Source organism: Ambystoma mexicanum, chromosome 7p (genome assembly GCF_040938575.1).
Source record: "Ambystoma mexicanum isolate Mex_15411 chromosome 7p, UKY_AmexF1_1, whole genome shotgun sequence".
NCBI lineage: Eukaryota > Metazoa > Chordata > Amphibia > Caudata > Ambystomatidae > Ambystoma > Ambystoma mexicanum.
The window spans coordinates 883,033,166-883,047,623 of NC_090939.1; positions in this window are offsets into that span (position 1 = coordinate 883,033,166).

Sequence of the window (14,458 nt, forward strand, 5' to 3'; positions counted from 1 at the left end):
CCCTTAACATATGCCAGTGCTGCTAGTTGCTCTACTGGAAGTGCTCTTAATGCCCAGTTGGCTGCCAACACATCGAACATCATACTCACTTTGGAACATCAATCGCCACTTTTCAGCGCTCACAAAAAACAGGTTCAACGACTACCCTTTCCATCTGATATCCTGCTGTCCAAGTCCACAGCAAGAGCAGAGTGGTTGGGGTGGATTTTTACTGATCACATTTGACTGTTAGCAAAACAGAGATAGTTTTCTTTGGCAACCCGACCCCTACCACACTACTGTTCACCTGGCCCACCGATGTTATGGGGCTCTCCCCGAACAAATCGCAATATAAACGTAGGCATCATCTTCAACCCCAGCCCTATTATTTATCCCTCAGATTAACAACATATCAAAGAATCTCACTTTCAACTCCACATCCCGCAGAAAATAATTCCCTACCTTGAGGTGGCTCAACAAATAGAAATCACAAGATCTCTGGTACTGTTGAATTTAAGAGTATTGAACTGCATCTACCTAGAGCCAACGGAATCAACAATACCTCAAATTCAATTGATCTAGAACAGAGTAGACTGGCTGATTCTGTTGCTGAAACCACCTGTCTCCATCTCATCTGTTCTCAATGCACTAAGCTAGCTAACCACAGGAACAATTTTAAAACAAGTTATACAGTGCACAGCAACACATTCAGTTTGGGTCCAAATACTTGTGCTCCTACCTTAAAAACACATCCTGGGTAGGAGCCTAAGGTCAATAAGAAAACACGCTCACCATGGCCAGGTACAACAAGAAACACATGGGCAGGCAACCGTGGACTCGAGCGCAATCCACCAACGGAACACAATCCTAAGAGACCTCCAAACCAATAACACTGAAAATATGAAGTGAAGCCTCAATATATGACTCAGCTCTATATACCCCTGTACCCCACTCATCCACCCACTTCATTCCCTCAGTGCTCCTTACTCCCTCCAATAGCTGTCAACTCGGCGGATCCCCTGCCTGCTGCCCCATGCCGCCCTTCAGCACTTGACATTCTGGCACGTCTCTCTTCACCCCTTCTAAATCAGCCTTCCTCCTGGCTTTGGTCCATTCCTCAAGTGATTCTTATGGAATGTTTGGCAGTGTTGTAACATGCATAGCAGAAATAGACGACATCTGACTGCAAGTGTTTGCATTCTTACCCTTCACCACCCTCCAGCAGGAGTATAGTTATCCATCCTCCAGTACCCCTATGTATGTTCCCTCTCACCATCTTTTATGTGTGCTTTGTTTGGGGTATCTTCTGCCCAAGACAAAAGGAAACTGCATTTGGCTATGTTTGTCCTAAAATGCAGAGCAGTGAAAACACACTGAAAAGGCAGCATTTCATTTTCAAATGCCACATGAAAATGCAGTTTTCATAGAAAGATAAATACACTTACTAAGTGGATACCCTTGCATGCAATTGTCAAAGCTCAAAAACCAGAGGCCTACTTTTCATTAAAGGTGACTGATGACTAAAGGGATCATTTAAAAACACACAAACTGCTATCATAGAAATAGAAAACGAGCACATGTAGTCAAAATGTCCCTTGCCAGAGTAATATGAACATATCATGATGGTAAAATGGACATTGATGGCAAGACTCAATTATATAAAAAATGAACACAAGGCGTCATCTGTAATGTAATTATGACATTCAAAACACCAGTTTCGGTTTGGACAGTGACCAAGAAGGAGTTTTATGGAGGCCTGCTCTCTAAGATAAGCAACAAGATGACCCATTAGCAGAGGGAGAAGAAAGGCAGATGGGTTAAATGCAGGCCAAAGTCAACAAAACCAGCAGATGTCTGCATCTTATGTTCAGTGGGGGAAATGAAACCTAAATGTGCAAAGTGAAGCACAAATATGCGTATAATTAAGAGATGGCTAGAAGAGTAGATGCAGGAAAGAATTTTGTTCATTTTCTCACGAACCATAAAGCGCACAGGAATCATTAAGGTATCATTGGAAAGCTCATGAGGCTGTTCTGTCGTTCGTGGCAACTCAAGCTGCAACTTTAAATGCGGTTCAAGCTTCCCAATAAATGTCATGAAACCGAAATTCAGGAAGGTAGTAGCTTATTGAATCACGGAACTGGATGATACTGTGCCGAAGCGGGAGTAATTTTATTAAGTGCAGCATGATGGAAATAATGTAAATATGTATACATTGTTAGGTTTATTTGTAAATTAAAGCAAGTTGTCATGTAGGACTTTTCCAGTGCAAAAACGTTGATGTGTAAAAATTTCAATCCCAGTGGGTGGATAGTTACCCTAAACCTCATAGCTCCAGGAGACTAATCGCAGAGAGAGGCTAGGCCTGGGGGGGGGGGAGAGGACCATAGGAGTCCAATCAAGAATAAATCAGCTGGCGCCTTCTAATTTTAATAAATTGTGGCGTGGGGGGTGGAAGATTCATAAGGGGATGCACAATGGAACTCCGGGAAATGGCCTGGGAAATGAATGAGCAGGATTGACTGAAATCATCCAGGTGGAACTGCTAACCACAGAAAGGCACAGAGGCTGGGGATCTTCTTTGAGCAAAGGAGGTAGAATAGAACGGAGCATGGAGAATATCCATGAATGGTGTTGGATTTCTGACCGGATTCCTGTCCCGGATCTGAAAGATGACCTGGCTGCTCTTTCCTATGTGCAAACCCAAAGATGAGTATGTAAGTTAACTTGTTCAACTAGACCTAGTCAAGTGGGGATCTACTGGAGTTCATACCTTTCCCTTAATTAGTGGGTTGGGGGGCTGACAGTATACCCTTAGTCATTTCATAAAATAATAATTGAATTAATTCCCATACAGCCAAATTACACAGAGTCATTTTGTTGAAGTTCGAAATGAACAACATTGCTTCCAGTGTGAATAAAAACTATAGCCTGTACATTTATTGTGTATTCCTATTATTTTGCCAACCCCAAAACTTCCTAAAAGATGGGGTGCATGAAAACGAAATTCCCTACTGCTTTGTTATTCCCTTGAACCCTGTATTAAGGTAGAGGGGTCCAAAATGATTACCCGAATAACTGGGTTTGTGTGCTGGGACAGAAAAGGTGTCTTCCTGAAGGTACACAGAATAAAGTACATGGGCCTCATTACGAGGAGATATATATATATGGCACAGAAGGGCCATGCTGCCAGCCCACTGAGGGACAAGGTAGTGCTCCGGAGTGGCAGTCTGGAGGTCCATCAGTGGCAGAGATGTATGGAAGGTGCTTTGTTTGTTACTGGTGGTGTAGGAACGCAGTCTGGTAGCCGCAATAGGGGCAGGTTAGATCTCTAGGGTGGCAGCCTAGATGTTCATTTCTGGCAGGGTGTGGACGTAGGAGTCATGTCATTTGTAGATGGTTTGGAATGTATAGGTTGAGGTGCTGCCTTCTGTAGCAAATTAGTTACGCCTGGTTGGGTGCCTCTGTCTCTGGGTGAGGAACAGTTTCGGTCTTAGAGGTGGTGTGAGAGTTGGTTGAATGATGCTTATTTTTCTGTACTTCATATGGTAAACGGAGGGAGTTGAGTTATGTCTGGTCCTGGTCCCTGTATGCATGTCCAAGGTGAGTGGAGATGTCAGTGTTGAATGTCAGCGTGGAACTCTGTGTGTCTGAGAAGAATGTTGTGTAATGGGAGTTCTGACCCAGGCAGTTGATAAAGATGTATGTAGCATGGGTGGCGGGAGCCAGTGAGCTCTCAATTGATCTTCCTAGCTCCTTGATGTAACCCAATGAAACCTGATTACCTGATGTACTTGAATAAACTACATGTTAAGTACCCTACAGCACAAGTGTATCCTTTCAACCCGCTGTACAATACATTGCTTTGACCCAGAATACAGCCAGAGACATTCTCTCCTCTATGATGGACAATCTGGATTCAGACTCGCCAGAAGAACAGAGACAGCTCTGAACATAAGCGAAGACATCCTAAAGTCATGAGATCAGAATCATCCAACATCTCTTATCATGTCCAATCTCATCATCTTGAGACACAGTAGACCACAACCTCATGATTTACCACCATGGATAACAGGACTAACCTCATGTAGATAGCATCATTCCTCAAAGACAACTGGTGCCAGGAAACCATGGGAGATCAGCACTCCATACCATGGTATCACCTGCATGGAGTCCCCCAGGGCTCGACCCTATCCCCCTGGTTAAGCAAAGGCTACTGGAGACTAACCCACCCTCCACCCCTTATTGGAATCATTCAATAGCTTTACAGACTTGTCAGTTTCTATATCCACCTAAATGTTAGATGATCCTCTGCACACCAGAACACTGTTCACATCTCCCCAACACCTTCCTCGGGTTCCCACACAGCTCCCTCCAGGGTTCGAGGCTCATGTGATTTGGTTTACCCAAAGGACCGAAAGTTCCGTACCAGGTACAATTTACGGGCTCGGTTGCAACCCTTCCTGCATTGGCAGTTGCCATGGAGAACATACAGCAGAAGGGGCGGCGGAACACCTCCACGCCGATCGTTCACTTGCTCACGTGATTCCGAGCGGCGTTTCCCACGTGACCTTGGTGGACGTCACATGACCCCGAAACGCACAGTATTTAAAGCCTGATGCACGGAGCACTCATCGCTTCTCAGCTGTCTTCAGACCCTGTTTGGCGCTACGTTTTGACAAACACTACTGGTTTACCTTGATCTTGCAACTCTCACTTGGACTCCTTCGGATTATCCTTCTGTACCTTTGCTTGGAACTGCTTACCTATTACTGGATTTCGGCACGTCCCTCACTTTGTCTTCGGATCATCCCTTGGTACTTTGTTGAACTTCTACGCTATTTCCCTCTTGGGATTCAAGTTACGCCTTCAGCTATACAGGTGGCTTATCCTGTATCCACGCTTGCCTGCGTTCCTCTTGTTCTAGGGACCGCCTCATCTGAGTCTCGAACCTCCCTCCTAGGTTTCCTGGGTTTTCCAAACACCGGATAGGTAAGACTATTCAGATCCTTTGGTTCATGTGATATATTGTAATTGCCTGGTACTTAACCTCATTCTTTTTGCAGCAGCATCAGTGTTCCAGAGGTTCTGTGGATCCGGGAAGTAACATCTCCCACCTGTGGCCCCAAAGGTCGCACAGCGGGTTTCTTTTGGTTTCCCTGTGCGTCACTTGGGGACGGAGGTCTCAACGGTCTACACGACACTCAAGTCAGAACACTAAACAAGGGACAATACAGATACATCGACTTATCTTGTGTTTTGCATCAACTCTACGACTGGATGATACATAGATTCCTATGTGGGAATGGAAGTAAAACAGAGATCCTGATCTGTGGCCTTAATAAAATGCAGACTTTTCTGATAAATTGGCCAGCAACCATGGGCATGCCCCCTACACCAGTGGGTACTCTCTGAAACCTGTTAATGACCTTTTACTCAGTTCTATCCTTTCACTCCTAAATAAATACCGGGACAAAACGTGCCCCCTTTCTCCTCCTCTAACACTGTTCCTCCCCTTCCTATACTCATTCTGTCTGGACTCGATTTTTGCAACAGTCCATATGTAGATACCCATCCCATAACTCACTTGCACAACTACAAGTAGTTCAGGGCAGAGGTTCCTGGATGATTCTGGGCCTGAAAATGAATGACCAGATCTCCCTAGGCTTACTGATCCTTTGGCTCCCAGTCAAGCAAATAGCCAAATTCAAACAACTCTGCATGTTACACAGAGCAATCTGGTTCACTGGCCGGGTATACATAAGTGAAGAATTGAAATGGTTCTCCCCCATGAGAAATCTGTGGTCTGACAATACTGATCTACTCTGCATTCCCAAATGCAGAGAGAGCCCTACATTTCAGAAGGCTTTCAACAATCTCCAGAACTAAGGAACCCTCCATCAACTTGTCATGCCTTGCTACCAAATCCCTTGCCGCTCTGGATCTCTTTGGCCCTCCCCACTTCCTACTTACCCACAAGAATTCTTCTATGTGATTAGCCTCCCCCGCCTTCCCTCTCCACTAAGGAGAACACTGCATAGGGCAATGTGGAAGCCATCTTAGACTCAGGATGCCTGTAGAGACGGGATGCTCCCCGTCATCTCTGACCTAGACCTCTGAGATTTCAAGAAGATGCCATAAGCCTCTGCCTTAAACAACCTGCACTTATATTCTTTGCGGCAGAGAACCCTCAGAACTGTGGCCTCCAGAATGGCATTGAATATTATAGTCTCCTCCCCTGGTTATCTCCTGCTGCCTACTCCCTTCTTAACACTCAGGTGTCAGGTCACTACTTTATTCTGGTGCAGCGACTACTGGCTCTCAAAGTGTTGCATAGAAATCCATTTCCAGTGCCTAAACGGATGGGTGAACCTTGAAGGATTTGTTTTACTTTGTCTTTTTAAATTCTCTAAATATATGCCAACAGTGCAAAATGCGACAAAGTGAAAGATGTCATCAATGTTATTAGAAGATCAAGACAACTGACAACATAACAATGCAAATAGAATTCATGGAGAAGAAAATATATGTATCCAGAAAGAACGTCACAGGGTGAATGAAGATTGATTGAAATTATTTTAATCCCGTGACGGGAGTCAACTTTCCAATGGTGAATTAGAGGAGACGAGACCCCGTTGAGTTTCTTTGGAATCCATCTACTTTTCTAAAGAGAGCTGTTCTAGATATGTCAACTAATGATTGATAGTCGGTTGATCTCTTGCATTGTAATTTAAAGTGGTCTTAAGTAGCACTATTTTTGCCATGCGGTGGCCTCTTGGCAAATGGTGGGTCAAGGCTGTTCGCTGCACCTTACATTTATTTGTCTATGTGGCCTATTGTGTCTGAATGTGACTGGAGTCATGGGAGTGAGCCATTGGGACTGTGGTACCCGCTGACGTTTTCGTAAATAGCTTGGTGGGAACTTCAGCCAGGACCAATTGCAAATAATCCAAACTGGTTCGAATTGTACCTTGTATTTGATAAGGGATGCATTTTAGAGCTAGTGTTTATGCTTTTGTTTTTTTGGGTTAATGCACAGGCTGTCTACCTGATTCTGTATGTCACAGTGTGTTGGGTATGCTGGTGTGTGGCGTACTGCAACCGTTAAAACATGGTATGTCCAGGCCTCTGCTCCCGTGATGTCCCCTTAACATATGCCAGTGCTGCTAGTTGCTCTACTGGAAGTGCTCTTAATGCCCAGTTGGCTGCCAACACATCGAACATCATACTCACTTTGGAACATCAATCGCCACTTTTCAGCGCTCACAAAAAACAGGTTCAACGACTACCCTTTCCATCTGATATCCTGCTGTCCAAGTCCACAGCAAGAGCAGAGTGGTTGGGGGAGATGGGGGTGGATTTTTACTGATCACATTTGACTGTTGGCAAAACAGAGATAGTTTTCTTTGGCAACCCGACCCCTACCACACTACTGTTCACCTGGCCCACCGATGTTATGGGGCTCTCCCCGAACAAATCGCAATATAAACGTAGGCATCATCTTCAACCCCAGCCCTATTATTTATCCCTCAGATTAACAACATATCAAAGAATCTCACTTTCAACTCCACATCCCTCAGAAAATAATTCCCTACCTTGAGGTGGCTCAACAAATAGAAATCACAAGATCTCTGGTACTGTTGAATTTAAGAGTATTGGAACTGCATCTACCTAGAGCCAACGGAATCAACAATACCTCAAATTCAATTGATCTAGAACAGAGTAGACTGGCTGATTCTGTTGCTGAAACCACCTGTCTCCATCTCATCTGTTCTCAATGCACTAAGCTAGCTAACCACAGGAACAATTTTAAAACAGGTTATACAGTGCACAGCAACACATTCAGTTTGGGTCCAAATACTTGTGCTCCTACCTTAAAAATACATCCTGGGTAGGAGCCTAAGGTCAATAAGAAAACACGCTCAACATGGCCAGGTACAACAAGAAACACATGGGCAGGCAACCGTGGACTCGAGCGCAATCCACCAACGGAACACAATCCTAAGAGACCTCCAAACCAATAACACTGAAAATATGAAGTGAATCCTCAATATGTGACTCAGCTCTATATACCCCTGTACCCCACTCATCCACCCACTTCATTCCCTCAGTGCTCCTTACTCCCTCCAATAGCTGTCAACTCGGCGGATCCCCTGCCTGCTGCCCCATGCCGCCCTTCAGCACTTGACATTCTGGCACTTCTCTCTTCACCCCTTCTAAATCAGCCTTCCTCCTGGCTTTGGTCCATTCCTCAAGTGATTCTTATGGAATGTTTGGCAGTGTTGTAACATGCATAGCAGAAATAGACTACATCTGACTGCAAGTGTTTGCATTCTTACCCTTCACCACCCTCCAGCAGGAGTATAGTTATCCATCCTCCAGTACCCCTATGTATGTTCCCTCTCACCATCTTTTATGTGTGCTTTGTTTGGGGTATTTTCTGCCCAAGACAAAAGGAAACTGCATTTGGCTATGTTTGTCCTAAAATGCAGAGCAGTGAAAACACACTGAAAAGGCAGCATTTCATTTTCAAATGCCTCATGAAAATGCAGTTTTCAAAGAAAGATAAATACACTTACTAAGTGGATAAGCTTGCATGCAATTGTCAAAGCTCAAAAACCAGAGGCCTACTTTTCATTAAAGGTGACTGATGACTAAAGGGATCATTTAAAAACACACAAACTGCTATCATAGAAATAGAAAACGAGCACATGGAGTCAAAATGTCCCTTGCCAGAGTAATATGAACATATCATGATGGTAAAATGGGCATTGATGGCAAGACTCAATTATATTAAAAATGAACACAAGGCGTCATCTGTAATGTAATTATGACATTCAAAACACCAGTTTCGGTTTGGACAGTGACCAAGAAGGAATTTTATGGAGGCCTGCTCTCTAAGATAAGCAACAAGATGACCCATTAGCAGAGGGAGAAGAAAGGCAGATGGGTTAAATGCAGGCCAAAGTCAACAAAAGCAGCAGATGTCTGCATCTTATGTTCAGTGGGGGAAATGAAACCTAAATGTGCAAAGTGAAGCACAAATATGCGTATAATTAAGAGATGGCTAGAAGAGTAGATGCAGGAAAGAATTTTGTTCATTTTCTCACGAACTATAAAGCGCACAGGAATCATTAAGGTATCATTGGAAAGCTCATGAGGCTGTTCTGTCGTTCGTGGCAACTCAAGCTGCAACTTTAAATGGGGTTCAAGCTTCCCAATAAATGTCATGAAACCGAAATTCAGGAAGGTAGTAGCTTATTGAATCACGGAACTGGATGATACTGTGCCGAAGCGGGAGTAATTTTATTAAGTGCAGCATGATGGAAATAATGTAAATATGTATAAATTGTTAGGTTTATTTGTAAATTAAAGCAAGTTGTCATGTAGGACTTTTCCAGTGCAAAAACGTCGATGTGTAAAAATGTCAATCCCAGTGGGTGGATAGTTACCCTAAACCTCATAGCTCCAGGAGACTAATCGCAGAGAGAGGCTAGGCCTGGGGGGGGGAGAGGACCATAGGAGTCCAATCAAGAATAAATCAGCTGGCGCCTTCTAATTTTAATAAATTGTGGCGTGGGGGGTGGAAGATTCATAAGGGGATGCACAATGGAACTCCGGGAAATGGCCTGGGAAATGAATGAGCAGGATTGACTGAAATCATCCAGGTGGAACTGCTAACCACAGAAAGGCACAGAGGCTGGGGATCTTCTTTGAGCAAAGGAGGTAGAATAGAACGGAGCATGGAGAATATCCATGAATGGTGTTGGATTTCTGACCGGATTCCTGTCCCGGATCTGAAAGATGACCTGGCTGCTCTTTCCTATGTGCAAACCCAAAGATGAGTATGTAAGTTAACTTGTTCAACTAGACCTAGTCAAGTGGGGATCTACTGGAGTTCATACCTTTCCCTTAATTAGTGGGTTGGGGGGCTGACAGTATACCCTTAGTCATTTCATAAAATAATAATTGAATTAATTCCCATACAGCCAAATTACACAGTCATTTTGTTGAAGTTCGAAATGAACAACATTGCTTCCAGTGTGAATAAAAACTATAGCCTGTACATTTATTGGGTATTCCTATTATTTTGCCAACCCCAAAACTTCCTAAAAGATGGGGTGCATGAAAACGAAATTCCCTACTGCTTTGTTATTCCCTTGAACCCTGTATTAAGGTAGAGGGGTCCAAAATGATTACCCGAATAACTGGGTTTGTGTGCTGGGACAGAAAAGGTGTCTTCCTGAAGGTACACAGAATAAAGTACATGGGCCTCATTACGAGGAGATATATATATATATATATATGGCACAGAAGGGCCATGCTGCCAGCCCACTGAGGGACAAGGTAGTGCTCCGGAGTGGCAGTCTGGAGGTCCATCAGTGGCAGAGATGTATGGAAGGTGCTTTGTTTGTTACTGGTGGTGTAGGAACGCAGTCTGGTAGCCGAAATAGGGGCAGGTTAGATCTCTAGGGTGGCAGCCTAGATGTTCATTTCTGGCAGGGTGTGGACGTAGGAGTCATGTCATTTGTAGATGGTTTGGAATGTATAGGTTGAGGTGCTGCCTTCTGTAGCAAATTAGTTACGCCTGGTTGGGTGCCTCTGTCTCTGGGTGAGGAACAGTTTCGGTCTTAGAGGTGGTGTGAGAGTTGGTTGAATGATGCTTATTTTTCTGTACTTCATATGGTAAACGGAGGGAGTTGAGTTATGTCTGGTCCTGGTCCCTGTATGCATGTCCAAGGTGAGTGGAGATGTCAGTGTTGAATGTCAGCGTGGAACTCTGTGTGTCTGAGAAGAATGTTGTGTAATGGGAGTTCTGACCCAGGCAGTTGATAAAGATGTATGTAGCATGGGTGGCGGGAGCCAGTGAGCTCTCAATTGATCTTCCTAGCTCCTTGATGTAACCCGATGAAACCTGATTACCTGATGTACTTGAATAAACTACATGTTAAGTACCCTACAGCACAAGTGTATCCTTTCAACCCGCTGTACAATACATTGCTTTGACCCAGAATACAGCCAGAGACATTCTCTCCTCTATGATGGACAATCTGGATTCAGACTCGCCAGAAGAACAGAGACAGCTCTGAACATAAGCGAAGACATCCTAAAGTCATGAGATCAGAATCATCCAACATCTCTTATCATGTCCAATCTCATCATCTTGAGACACAGTAGACCACAACCTCATGATTTACCACCATGGATAACAGGACTAACCTCATGTAGATAGCATCATTCCTCAAAGACAACTGGTGCCAGGAAACCATGGGAGATCAGCACTCCATACCATGGTATCACCTGCATGGAGTCCCCCAGGGCTCGACCCTATCCCCCTGGTTAAGCAAAGGCTACTGGAGACTAACCCACCCTCCACCCCTTATTGGAATCATTCAATAGCTTTACAGACTTGTCAGTTTCTATATCCACCTAAATGTTAGATGATCCTCTGCACACCAGAACACTGTTCACATCTCCCCAACACCTTCCTCGGGTTCCCACACAGCTCCCTCCAGGGTTCGAGGCTCATGTGATTCGGTTTACCCAAAGGACCGAAAGTTCCGTACCAGGTACAATTTACGGGCTCGGTTGCAACCCTTCCTGCATTGGCAGTTGCCATGGAGAACATACAGCAGAAGGGGCGGCGGAACACCTCCACGCCGATCGTTCACTTGCTCACGTGATTCAGAGCGGCGTTTCCCACGTGACCTTGGTGGACGTCACATGACCCCGAAACGCACAGTATTTAAAGCCTGATGCACGGAGCACTCATCGCTTCTCAGCTGTCTTCAGACCCTGTTTGGCGCTACGTTTTGACAAACACTACTGGTTTACCTTGATCTTGCAACTCTCACTTGGACTCCTTCGGATTATCCTTCTGTACCTTTGCTTGGAACTGCTTACCTATTACTGGATTTCGGCACGTCCCTCACTTTGTCTTCGGATCATCCCTTGGTACTTTGTTGAACTTCTACGCTATTTCCCTCTTGGGATTCAAGTTACGCCTTCAGCTATACAGGTGGCTTATCCTGTATCCACGCTTGCCTGCGTTCCTCTTGTTCTAGGGACCGCCTCATCTGAGTCTCGAACCTCCCTCCTAGGTTTCCTGGGTTTTCCAAACACCGGATAGGTAAGACTATTCAGATCCTTTGGTTCATGTGATATATTGTAATTGCCTGGTACTTAACCTCATTCTTTTTGCAGCAGCATCAGTGTTCCAGAGGTTCTGTGGATCCGGGAAGTAACATCTCCCACCTGTGGCCCCAAAGGTCGCACAGCGGGTTTCTTTTGGTTTCCCTGTGCGTCACTTGGGGACGGAGGTCTCAATGGTCTACACGACACTCAAGTCAGAACACTAAACAAGGGACAATACAGATATATCGACTTATCTTGTGTTTTGCATCAACTCTACGACTGGATGATACATAGATTCCTATGTGGGAATGGAAGTAAAACAGAGATCCTGATCTGTGGCCTTAATAAAATGCAGACTTTTCTGATAAATTGGCCAGCAACCATGGGCATGCCCCCTACACCAGTGGGTACTCTCTGAAACCTGTTAATGACCTTTTACTCAGTTCTATCCTTTCACTCCTAAATAAATACCGGGACAAAACGTGCCCCCTTTCTCCTCCTCTAACACTGTTCCTCCCCTTCCTATACTCATTCTGTCTGGACTCGATTTTTGCAACAGTCCATATGTAGATACCCATCCCATAACTCACTTGCACAACTACAAGTAGTTCAGGGCAGAGGTTCCTGGATGATTCTGGGCCTGAAAATGAATGACCAGATCTCCCTAGGCTTACTGATCCTTTGGCTCCCAGTCAAGCAAATAGCCAAATTCAAACAACTCTGCATGTTACACAGAGCAATCTGGTTCACTGGCCGGGTATACATAAGTGAAGAATTGAAATGGTTCTCCCCCATGAGAAATCTGTGGTCTGACAATACTGATCTACTCTGCATTCCCAAATGCAGAGAGAGCCCTACATTTCAGAAGGCTTTCAACAATCTCCAGAACTAAGGAACCCTCCCTCAACTTGTCATGCCTTGCTACCAAATCCCTTGCCGCTCTGGATCTCTTTGGCCCTCCCCACTTCCTACTTACCCACAAGAATTCTTCTATGTGATTAGCCTCCCCCGCCTTCCCTCTCCACTAAGGAGAACACTGCATAGGGCAATGTGGAAGCCATCTTAGACTCAGAATGCCTGTAGAGACGGGATGCTCCCCGTCATCTCTGACCTAGACCTCTGAGATTTCAAGAAGATGCCATAAGCCTCTGCCTTAAACAACCTGCACTTATATTCTTTGCGGCAGAGAACCCTCAGAACTGTGGCCTCCAGAATGGCATTGAATATCATAGTCTCCTCCCCTGTTAATCTCCTGCTGCCTACTCCCTTCTTAACACTTCAAAACAGTTGGCTTTGCATGCTTATGATGTAAAAAATACCAAAAAATGAACACAAATTTAAAAATTGTAATCAAATATATCACCACCCCATCACCCTCCTTCATGCTTGTTGTCATATACCACCCTCCAAAAAAATCATGTGGTCCGATTCCCTAAAATAAATGCCATGGCCCAACATCTCATAGTTCTTTCCAGCGGATGTGCCTAAATAGCAACTTCAGCATATGGCCTATGGTTCCCCTCAACGCCTGAGTGCAATGAGCGATAGTAGCATGGATGGACTGGGGATTATACACTTTGTGGCCAAACCACCACATATTTTAGGCCACCACTTGGATATCATCATCAAACTGACTATATTTCTGCCGGTCTCAAAGAACCTTGTCTCTCTCAAGGTACTAACAATAGTTCTCTTTGCGTTGGAAAACAAATTCAATACTTCACCATGTGTCAAGAAGCCACTACCCCAAACACAGAAACGTGCTAACTGCGGACCCGGACAACTTTATAACTCTTTTTCTGAAGATTGTGATTATCTAGCATACAACCCACCCCCTGAAAGGTCCTAAATTTGTTCAAGTAAGTTGGGACCGGTTCACTACCTTGATACAAAGCTAGCTCAAGACTGACAAGCTAGTGGCCAACAATGACCTCTTCTATCTGCAATGGCAGTGGAGGTCACTGAGAAGGTGCTGGTCACAATCCCATGTAGATTGGCGATTGCACTCCATGTCGATTCTACGTCATTGACTACATTGTGGCTATTGGAAAAACAGAGAGCCTACCTCCATAAATATATTGAGTTGTCTGTCAATTCTTCCCTGAAACCTTTCCAAATGTTCAAGCAGATGATATACCCTAAAGCTGTCCCTTTGGTCCCTGCACTGTGGTGTAACCCCTCATAAAATCTAGGGTAACTAAAGTGTGCTTTTATACGTAATTAGTGTCCGCATATGTTAATACTTACTGTTTTCAAAAAAAGCATGCAGGCATAAATACAGACGAGGGGAAAAAGGACAAACCTACTACGCCTTGTGAGTATTCAGAACGTGCAAGTGTGGAAA